The sequence below is a fragment of the Schistocerca gregaria genome, chromosome 8 (genome assembly GCF_023897955.1).
Source record: "Schistocerca gregaria isolate iqSchGreg1 chromosome 8, iqSchGreg1.2, whole genome shotgun sequence".
Taxonomy (NCBI): Eukaryota; Metazoa; Arthropoda; class Insecta; order Orthoptera; family Acrididae; genus Schistocerca; species Schistocerca gregaria.
In genome coordinates, this window is record NC_064927.1 from 388,797,489 (window position 1) to 388,807,459 (window position 9,971).

The window sequence follows — 9,971 nt, forward strand, 5'->3', positions numbered from 1 at the left end:
GCTGGCTCTTCAACTCTTGAATCTGGAAAGAAAAAATTTCAGATAACTTTATCCGTTAACTGGAGATTTCAGGAGGATGTTTTAAGATCCATAGCGTTTGACAGTATGTCTACTGACTCGTGACGTCATAGCCATAGCAAGATCACACGAACACCGTGGCCGGTTTAGGGGGAAACTGAGCGAGGTGGAGCAGTGGTTAGCACTCTGGACTCGCGTTCGCGAGGATGACGGTTCAATTCACCGACCGGCCAGCCAGCTTTACGTTTCCCATCATTTCCTCAAGTCGGTCAAGACAAATGTGGGAATGCCCTTTTGAAAAAAGGCACGACCGATTTCCTCCCCCGTCTTTCCGGAATCCGAGTTTGTGTGCCCTCTCTAAGGACGGCACTGTCGACGGGACAGTAAACTCTAATCTTCCTTCCTCTTTGACAGGAAATTCAAAAGTCGATTAAACAGAATAATACCAATATATTTATCATTAAAATTTTTGCTCCAAGAAGCTAGCCAGCGGAAGACTTGTGTCCCCGTGACACACCGTGCACACACAGTCTGCGTGCCGGTAGCGAAGTCATAAGGCAGGCAGGGTGCGACCTGTCGAAGAAACGTCCCGAAGCAGACGTTAATGCAAGCTGTCGTAGACACTAATACTTCCTTCATACAATAAGTCCTTAATTGTCGAGGACATTTCCACACAATTAAACGCTAATAACATACTACCAACCCTAACCAAGTCTTACCATCCAGTAAAGTGCTTGAAAATCGAAATCATCTGCTGAAACGTGTCACACCATCAACCGTAAGCACTTCTTGGTTTGACCAAATTAGTGATTAGAGGTATACAGGGTGAGTCACCTAAAATTACCGCTCGATATGTTTCGTAAACCACACCAAATACTGAAGAATCGATTACACAGACCGAACGTGAGGAGAGGGGCTAGTGTAATTGGTTAATACAAACCATAAAAATGCACGGAAGTATGTTTTTTAACACAAACCTACGTTTTTTAAAATGAAACCCCGTTAGTTTTGTTAGCACATCTGAACATATAAACAAATACGTAATCAGTGCCGTTTGTTGCATTGTAAAATGTTAATTACATCCGGAGATATTGTAACCTAATGATGACGCTTGAGTACCACTCCTCCGCTGTTCGATCCTGTGTATCGGAGAACACCGAATTACGTAGGGATCCAAAGGGAACGGTGATGGACCTTAGGTACAGAAGAGACTGGAACAGCACATTACGTTCACATGCTAACACCTTTTCATTGGTCTTTTGACGCACATGTACATTACAATGAGGGGTGAGGTACACGTACACACGTGGTTTCCGTTTTCAATTACGGAGTGGAATAGAGTGTGTCCCGACATGTCAGGCCAATAGATGTTCAATGTGGTGGCCATCATTTGCTGCACACAATTGCAATCTCTGGCGTAATGAATGTCGTACACGCCGCAGTACATCTGGTGTAATGTCGCCGCAGGCTGCCACAATATGTTGTTTCATATCCTCTGGGGTTGTAGGCACATCACGGTACACTTTCTACTTTAACGTACCCCACAGAAAGAAGACCAGAGGTGTAAGATCAGAAGAACAGGCTGGCCAATTTATGCGTCATCCACGTCCTATGAAACGCCCGTCGAACATCCTGTCAAGGGTCAGCCTAGTTTTAATTGCGGAATGTGCAGGTGCACCATCATGCTGATACCACATACGACGACGCGTTTCCAGTGGGACATTTTCGAGCAAGGTTGGCAGATCATTCTGTAGAAACACGATGTATGTTGCAGCTGTTTGGGCCCCTGCAATGAAGTGAGGACCAATGAGGTGGTCGCCAATTATTCCGCACCATACATTTACAGTCTACGGTCGCTGTCGCTCTACCTGTCTGAGCCAGCGAGGATTGTCCACGGACCAGTAATGCATGTTCCGTAGATTCACTGCCCCGTGGTTTGTGAAACCCGCTTCATCGGTAAACAGGTAGAACTGCAACGCATTCTCTGTTAATGCCCATTGACAGAATTGCACTGGATGATTAAAGTCATCACCATGTAATTGCTGATGTAGCGACACATGAAACGGCTGAAAGCGGTGACGATGCAGTTTGCGCATGACACTACTTTGACTCAGTCCACCGGCTCTCGCAATGTCCCGTTTACTCATGTGTGGGTTCATGGCTACAGCAGCTAACATACCAACTGCACCCGCTTCTCCTGTGACGGGCCTGTTACGGACCCGTTTGCGTGCTACGACCATACCTGTTGCATACAGTTGGCGGTAGATGTTTTGCAATGTGCGGCACGTTGGATGCTCTCTGTCCGGTACCATCCTGCATACACCCAGCAGGCTTCAGCTGCATTTCGTCGACACTCGCCATAGATGAGTTTCATCTCCGCCTTTTCAGAGTTCGAATACATCATGGTCACAGTTCCTACAACACTAAACTATCACAGACGTCTGGTAACACGGTGTACTACAGTTGGTCTGCGTGAGGAGACGAATGCAGAGTAACAATACCAGCAAGCGCTACATGCGGACACTGCGACAGCTAGACCAAACCACAACAGTGCACTACAGCCACACTCGTAAACACGGTCGTCATCGTAAACTTGTCCCTGCAGATGCTGCTCGCCGGCCGTGGCCCGTGTTTGTTACAACACGCAACTGAACGCCGGAGGTTTCAAGCTTCAACTTTAGGTTACAATATCTCCGGATGTAATTAACATTTTACAATGCAACAAACGGCACTGATTACGCATTTGTTTATATGTTCAGATGTGCCAACAAAACTAACGTGGTTCCTTTTAAAAAACGTAGGTTTGTGTTGAAAAACATACTTCCGTGCATTTTTGTATGGTTTGTATTAAACAATTACACTAGCCCCTGTCCTCACGTTCGGTCTGTGGAATCGGTTCGTCAGTATTTGATGTGGTTTACGAAATATATCCAGCGGTAACGTTAGGTGACTCACCCTGTATATTAATACCTTCAGCTGCTGACGGGTGTTGATATATATCAAGAGTGACAGGTGAAAATGTGTACCTCGACCGGGACTCGAACCCGGGATCTCCTGCTTACATGGCAGACGCTCTGTCCATCTGAGCCACCGAGGGCACGGAGGATAGAGCGACTGCAAGGACTACCTCGCGCACGTCTCCCGCGAGACCCACATTCTCACTTTAAATGTCCACACACTACATTCGTAGTGTCCCTACCCAACAGACTCATTACTCGTGGAAGACATTCTTACCAAGTCCCGTAAGAGTAATTCTTCACATTCACTGAGGGTAGCAATGTTGTCAGTGAATCTTATCACTGAAATTTTTCCACGCTTAAATTTATCGCATCTTTGAACCGCGATCCAACGCCGAATAAAGCATTCCTCTCTTATTAGTCCAACCTGGTAAGGATCCCAGCTGATGGGCAAATATTAGTAAAAAGGATCAGTCTAATAGGTGTGCGTTCTTGAAAGAGAATGCGGGCACTGAATATGCTTCTTGCGTCCTACTTTGGGTCGTCCCAATCGCTTACACCCAGGATTTTTTATGGCGTACCATAAATCCATTTATGATCCTTATACCAGATATACAATGGCGGCCACACAATACCTAGGCGAGATATTTCACGCTCACCATACACAGTAGTGGTTTCACGATGAATCTCCGTGCAATTGAGCCGTTTAGCCCACAGAAATCTGATAGTTGGACACACCTCCAATTTTGAGTGAACGTCCAGTTGACGCACCATTGAGCTTAACCCACCCTGCACACACAACACGGCGGAATACCACATCACCTGTCCCATCGGACGTGTCAGCAGTTACTGTCGCATGCTAGACATTGCTCACGATCACGACACACAGCGCCTCTGGCGGCGAGATAGTGTAAATTATGTTTTGATTTGCTCTCGTGTATCTGTAGCCAGAAAAATTTGGTGCCCTCGCTTCGTGCCTGGTGGTGGGGAGGGAAGGGGAATGGGGACTTATGTGTTCGGTGACCGTGGTATACTGTAACTATCACCCCATTTGTTCCACTTTTCTCTTTGATGCACTGTTTGTATCCGTCAGTTTTTTTTAATTCTCTACAGCTTCATTTAGTACTATACTGCCACAGCAGATATTCCTATCAGACTGTCCTTTCTTCTTTTCGGTGATCTCCATATGATCAAATTCAAAATGGCTCTGAGCACTGTGGGACTTAACATCTCAGGTCATCAGTCCCCTAGAACTTAGAACTACTTAAACCTAACTAACCTAAGGACATCACACACATCCATGCCCGAGGCAGGATTCGGACCTGCGACCGTAGTGGCCACGTGGTTCCAGACTCCAGCGCCTAGAACCGCTCGGCCACTTCGGCCGGCTCCATATGATCATTTCGTCGCCGATTTTGAGGAGAATTTCATCATTTCTTATCTTATCTACCTATTTGTCATCATTCTTGAATAGCACAATGTTTCAAAAGCTTCGATTCTGTTATTTCTACAGTCCGTGATTCACCATGCTCCAGACATACATTCTCAGAAATTTCTTCCTTAAATTAAGGCCTACGTATGTCATTTGTACTTTTGTTTCGACCAGGAATTCCCTGTTTCACTATGCTAGACTGCCTTTTATGTCATACTTGCGTCGTCCATTATACGTTATTCCGCTTCCACCGAAGCAGAAACTCTACACTTCATTTACTTCGTCGTCACCACCTCTGATATTAAGTTTGCTGCTAATCTCACTTCTGCTACTCCTCATTACTTTCATCTCTCTTCGGTTTACCACCAATTCATATTATGTGCGCTTAGACTGTTCATTCCACTCAACAGGTCTTGTAAATCTTCACATTCACTGGGGGTAGCAATGTCGTCAGTGAATCTTGTATCCGAAATTTTTCCACAATTAATTTTATCCCACCTTTGAAGCTTTCTTTCAGTTCCGTCATTTCTTCTTCTATGTATAGATTGAACAGAAGGGCTGAAAAAAATTGGTTCAAATGGCTCTGAGCACTATGGGACTCAATTTCTGAGGTCATTAGTCCCCTAGAACTTAGAACTAGTTAAACCTAACTAACCTAAGGACATAACACACATCCATGCCCGAGGCAGGATTCGAACCTGCGACCGTAGCGGTCACGCGGTTCCAGACTGCAGCGCCTAGAACCGCAAGGCCACTTCGGCTGGGCAAGGGCTGGAAGATTGCATACCGTTCTTAAACCATTTTCAATCGAAATGAACAAAGGAAACGGTAACAGTGCTCGATCAATTGGACAAGGAGCACTATAAGTGTTAAAACGTTAATTTTCGTCTGTCCTCGGATGTTCCGTGCTGTTAAGCGAGTTCCTACATACGACTGCGGCTAGAAATCGCACTCTATAGCTGGCTTGCGCTCACGCCTCAGCAGTGAGCCACTGGTGGGCTCAAAGGGAGAAACGATGTTAGGGAGAGGTGGAGAGAGGAGGAGGGGTTGGAACAGGACAACTCGGCACGAGAGACTATTGACAACGAGTCTATTCTATGATCGCTAAAGTTCGACGGAGATCGATCGCTTCACGGTGGCTAATTAATGACTTTCGTGGCAAATTGTTGCACTGTTACACGGTCCAGTCACATTAACGAGACATCCGCCTATTTTTGACGTCAGTAACCACTCACGGACGGCAGGTGGTAGCAGTAATAGCGTAGGGAACATAACACGTGTCGGGGGATGCGTGTAACAGTGGCGTCGTTGTCGTAAAGCGAAAACGGAATGATTTATCTTATATCCAAAAGCGCATGATCATTTGCTTTCAGGCCGAGGATGGAAGCATTTCCGAAACAGCTCACTTCCAGAGCTACCATTGTCAAAGTACACCATGCATAACAAAACGGCGCTATCTGTAACCGGCGCCGATGCAACTGTTGTACAATACGGGCTTTAGACGGCAGAGGTGAACGACATCTGCTGAAACGTGTAAGGGCGAATAGACGTGCAGTTGTTGAGCGGCTGGCAGCCCAGATGAACTAAGGAGCTGCCAACTGTTTGTAAACATATTGTCATATCGCTGGCTTGGTTGCAGTGTGTCTTTGCGAGTGGCCGCGTTTTATTGCAGAGTCGGGCACGGGATTACAATGAAATGAACACCCTTAGCTGCTTACAGGCGTTGACATACGTCAACGGGGGCAGAAGAAAATGTGTGCCCCGAACGGGACTCGAATCCGGGATCTCCTGCTTACATGGTAGACGCTATATCCATCTGAGCCATCGAGGACACAGAGGATAGCGCGACTGCAGGGATTTATCTCTGGCACGCCTCCCGCGAAACCCACATTCTCAACGTATTGTCCCGCACTACATTCGTAGTGCCCCCGTCCATTATACTCATTACTCGCGGCTCGTTGCCGATTCCCGTAAGAGTTCGGGCACTGTTTGTGCATTCGCACAGAAGAAGAAGATGGTCAAGTGGCCGGTGAGCCTTAACTACATTTATACTAAGATGGTGTCTGTTCTTTCGGACATGTCCGAAAGAACAGATACCATCTTAGTATATATCGAGCACGGGAGACGGAGCTGTTATGTTGTGCTGACGGTAACTGTACATGTAAAAGTCATTGTTATGGAAGTTCAAGTGTTGCTACAAGTGCTATTACAGTGAAGTAATGAGATACGGAAGTGGACTCAGTGAAAAGCGCGCAAAGAAGTAATTAAATATGAGCAGTGCCGCCGATAATGTTTTTGAGGGTATCTGCCGGTTAGCGTGTTGTACCGTACATCAGTCATCCACGTCGTGTTCGGCCTCCTGGAATGAACTAATGTATATAAGTAAAATAAGAAGTGCAAGCGAGTGCCTGTGTCTTGTAGCGAGCGTGAGGACGTGCGTTCGGTCATCACGTTCCGCATCATCAAGAATCAGCCGCGCCGCGACGGTTACGCGCACGCTTGTACAAGTGAGAACTGAGAACTGAAAATTTAACTTTATGAACAGTGTTATATTATTACTAGTGTCAAGGAGAGCTGCTACCAAATATCTGTGTATGCGTGACGAGCGTAAGAACTTTCGTTCGGTCATTCGGCTTCCGCATCATCAACAATCACCCTCGTCGCGTCGGTTACGCGTACGCTCGTCCAAGTGATACTGTGGACAGATAATCATCGATGATGTTAATTGTGATAAACACTTATGACTTAGAATGTAAACAGTGTAACCATCGATTTTATTATTGTCTCAGAATATAGTTCTTCATACCAGACGTAGGACAGTGTTGTGTTTTCACTTAAAACTTCCGTGCTGATAGGTCGTGGTCGAAGTATAAAACTCTCTCCTGACGTTTCGTCTCCGATTGCGGGAGACATCCTCGGAGGTAAAACGGCGAACTGCGAAGAGAACTCGAGGAGGCGCTAATTATATAGGCAGTACAGAGGGCGCCACTGTTGATCACGTGGCGTCGGCTATGAGATTGTCTCTGGTAACGCCAACATTCTCGATTGGAAGTAATCGATCGTCACTCTTGCGGTGCAAAGCTGACATCCAAATTTTATCCAGTTTAACACCTTCATCTTTCCTGTCAAAATTATTACGATGTTTATCAATCTCGATAGCCTCTATACAAGCGTGCATAATAATGCGAGGTTTTTGATATGACGCTCGTCTCGCTGAATTTTATTTCTTACTGGCAGTCTGCAACGCCCGTTGTTCAAAAGTCTCCATAAATAAGTTAGCCACAGCAGGACTGAGAGGACCGCCCATAGCCACCCCGTCAATCTGTTCATAAAAGTTATTATTGTATTGAAAGTAGGTTGTGATGAGGCATTGTCCGAATAATGCCACAATATCGGTAGGAAAAATATCCGCTATGCGTAAGATAGCTTCGTTTACCGGAATCATGGTAAATAACGACACAACGTCAAAACTGACGAGGATATCATCCGAGCCCACGGTCGTTTCCTTTAACTTGTCAATGAAATGAGCTGAATTTTTAATATGACTGTCCGTCCTACCAACATAAGGCTGCAGCATTGAGGCAAGTTGTCTAGCTAACTCGTGTGTTGGTCCGCCTATAGCGCTGACAATTGGCCTCAGCGGAATCCCAGGTTTATGAACTTCGGGTAAGCCATAAAGTCTAGGTGGGTACGCTTCTGTTTTACAAAGCAGCTTCTTATCGTCGAAGCCATATGAAGACGCTTTCACCAGTTGATTTGTCATTCTTAAAATCTTACTAGTCGGAGCTTTCTGGAGTTTTTTGTAATTGGAGGGAACCAAAATATCATTGATTTTTCCATGATAGTCCTCACTGTTCAGTATGACGGTGGCATTACCCTTATCTGCATTAAGAGCAATAATGTTTTTATCTCCATTTATATCCCACAGCGCCTTCCTTTGAGCCTGCGACAAATTACTTTTAGCTGGCTTACAACTTTCGTGACGAATGGCTATTCTAACAAGGATATAGATCGAGCACTGCGCTCGAGGCAGAGAATAAGGAGTAACGACGAACAACAGTGGTCCAAGGGCAAAGTTTTTCTTTCGTTCATTAGTAAGATCACAGACCGCATTGGGGCAGTTGGTCGCAGCACCGGAGTAGGCATGGTCGCACATCCCTGTCGGTACCTTCCAAGAACCTCGCTGAACCTCTTCCTGCACGTCTGGGCTGCAAAAGGTGATTATTCAGACTTTTGACAGGTGGACCATGTCTGAGGATGAAAAGGAACCTACATTTCGTTTAATGTCCGCTCCCAATAGCTGAGTGGGCAGGCACGGTAGCTCAGCGTGTTCGGTCAGAGAGTTGGTTGGCCTCTGTAATAAAAAAACTGAGTGAAAGGATCAACAACGAACTTGAACGGATGTCATGTGACGTCCGCAATGACCAAACACAACGATCAACAAACTCAGGGACTGGGTGTTGTGTTGTCCTAATCATCATCATTTCATTCCCATCGACGAGCAAGTCGCTGAAGTGGTGTCAAATCAAAGACTTGCACCCGGCGAACGGTCTGCCCGACGGGAGGCCCTAATCACACGACATTTACATTTACACTTCGTTTAATTGATGAGGTGAAGAAGGCAGTGCAGTTAAGAACTAAACCTGATAATTATTAAGAGTGGTGCAGCCTAATGAGGAATATCGTTTTCGGTTGAAGTTTAAATTGACATTAGCTTGTATTTCCTGACTATTTTATTCACACATCTAAGATAAAAATACTAGACGTCTATGAAATCTACTACGTTTGCTTTTCACTAAAGCACTGTCTGGTACCACTTTCTGAGCAGTGCTAATCGAAAATCAGCTTTAAAATAACAGCCTGTGAGTGTTCTCCTGTAACTAACTTTGCTCTCTTCAGTGCGGAAAAAAGTTGGTCGCACAAGTTTGTAGTTCCAAACGTCTTCATAATCGTAGCTGCAAACTTGTGAAGTCGTGGAAATTTATATTCGGATTAATTATACGAGTCTACAAGAATTATTTCATTACAAAGTTTATCACGCTCCTGACTGTGACGCAGTAGATCTGTAAGATCGCTGTTGGATCACCTGCTGCACTAGCTGCGTGTTGCCCTCTGTGGTTGCCGTACGCGGTCGCCCTACCTTTCCAGCACGTTCACCCGTCACGTTCCCAGTCCGTTGAAATTTTTCAAACAGATCCTTTATTGTATCGCTTTTCGGTCCTTTGGTTACATTAAACCTCCGTTGAAAACTTCGTCTTGTTGCAACAACACTGTGTTCTAGGCGGTGGAATTTCAACACCAGAAAAATCCTCTGTTCTAAGGAATAAACCATGTTGTCCACAGCACACTTGCACGTTGTGAAGAGCACACGCTTACAGCAGAAAGCCGACGTACAGAATGGCGCACCCACAGACTGCGTTGTCTTCTATATCTTTCACATCACTTGCAGCGCCATCTGTTGTTGAAAATTGTAACTACTGTAATTTCGAAAGTTTGTCCGCCTGAAAATGTACTGTTGTCCCGAGCATATTGCAACAAACGGTGTATTTCTATCGCTGCTCGTT

At 45.5% G+C, this 9,971-nt stretch overlaps 1 non-coding gene across 1 annotated transcript; it reads right to left on the bottom strand.

Moving 5' to 3' along the window:
- Positions 1-3,041: 3,041 nt before the first annotated feature.
- Trnat-ugu (transfer RNA threonine (anticodon UGU)) lies at positions 3,042-3,116 on the bottom strand. The gene has a single exon. It is a non-coding gene; the product is annotated as a tRNA-Thr (tRNA).
- Between the last annotated feature and the right edge of the window lie 6,855 nt (positions 3,117-9,971).